Below are 1,767 nucleotides of genomic sequence, written 5' to 3' on the forward strand. Positions count from 1 at the left end.
TAACATTTGCAAGCAATGGAACACTGCACAGCAATGAAATAGACCAAACCACAGCTGCATGTACCAACACGGGTGAGTCACACACAGAAAAGATACAAGAAGATGTGTGTTGTGTTGTTCCACTTACAGAGTTCAGGAGCAGGCACGGCTAATCCATGAGGGTGGAAATCAGCGCCATCATTACTTTTGGGTGCAGGGAGGCTGTGGCTGGGAGGAAGGACGGTAGGCTATTCTGGGCTGCTAAAAAGGTTCAATATTTTGAACTAGATTGTGTTTGCACATGGTCCTTTCATATGTAAAATTCATCAAGCACTTTTGTGCACTTTGCAGTACAACATAGGTTGTACTCAGGTTGTCCTCAGCCTGGTCCCCATCACACAGGTGGACGTCAGGGCTGAGCCTTGGCATTCATGACTTAGGGGAGTGGTTTTACATGAGTTCACTTTTCATGACTGCCTAGTAACCCATGATGCAGATGTGTGGATACGTAGGTCGGTGGCGTTTGTTTTTGCTCTTTTTACTCTATGCTTTGCTATATATTTTTTTAAAAGAAAATGTTTTAAACAATCCACATGCTCCACCAAAAGAAAGCGGCTGAAGTACAAATGACAGCATAAAATAATTGCCTAGCCTATATCACAACAGGGAAAAATATAAAATCTTAGCATAACATAATCAAAAAAGGCACAATGCCAAATTCTGCCCTCTGTGGGCATAGCTAAGTCAGTACTTGCAAGGATAGGGAGAGGGTCGAGAAAGAAACACGGGAAAAATATTAATAGAAAAAGCTGAAGCATCTTCTAAAAATGATTTTTTTTGTCGTTGTTATAGTGGTGCTTATGAAATAATGTTTTATTCTTAATTAAAGGCGTGCTTGAAGGAAGCCGTTAGGTAACTAACGGCGTGAGCAGCGTATGGATGTAGAACAAACCCACAGAGGCATCGCGGCAATGACTAAAGGTGCAGTATGAAGCAGATGATCTAAAGACCCTGCTAGTTATACCTGGTGTGACTACGTGCCAGCTTATGGAATAGTCAATCCACTAACCACCCAGTGGCCCAGATGAGGAACTAAAGGCTACTCACCATGGCAACCCCTTTGGCCTCCTGGGAGGCCATCGTGATGACGGCCATTGTGCTCACATTGAGAAAGAAGTATCCTGAGCCTTCTCTGACATGCAGCTCCGCCTGCAGGAGGGAGAGGCAGGGAGGGGTCGGGCTGCGTGTTCGAGGATAAGGGCCCCCCCAGTGGGTCTCACCCCAGCAGGGCCGTGGCAGGGCAAGGGCGTGCCTGGATGCCACGGTGGCTGTAGGTGGTCACCTCTTCTGGACTCACCCTCACGTCCTCCACCAGGATGAGCTCTTTGGAGGCCTACGCGGGCACAGGAGGGTCGTGCTGAACGGGCAAGGCCAACACCGTCAGATCCGAGGCCATGGCCGACTGCGGGCCAACGCAATGCCTGCCTGCAGCCCAAACTTGGGGAGGAGCAGGCCTAGAAGCCCCAAGTCCTGGCCACTCATCACATCCAGGACACAAACCCCAATAAAACCCTAGTGCTCCTGAGCCCTGCTAAATGGCTACGTCGCTTTTGAGGCCTCCCTCACCCAAGGCGGAGTGAGTTGCCGCCTCCTCCACTCCAGACAGAGGCTGGGTGAGCATCAGTCCTGCTCAGAGGACAGCCCCACCCCATCTTGCCAGGCCCCACTGGGTGGGAAACTCACACACACCCCGACCCTCAGGACCTCAGAGCAGATGGCCGGCTTCGG

The sequence above is a fragment of the Propithecus coquereli genome, unplaced genomic scaffold (assembly GCF_000956105.1).
Source record: "Propithecus coquereli isolate 6110/MARCELLA unplaced genomic scaffold, Pcoq_1.0 Scaffold483, whole genome shotgun sequence".
Lineage (NCBI taxonomy): Eukaryota > Metazoa > Chordata > Mammalia > Primates > Indriidae > Propithecus > Propithecus coquereli.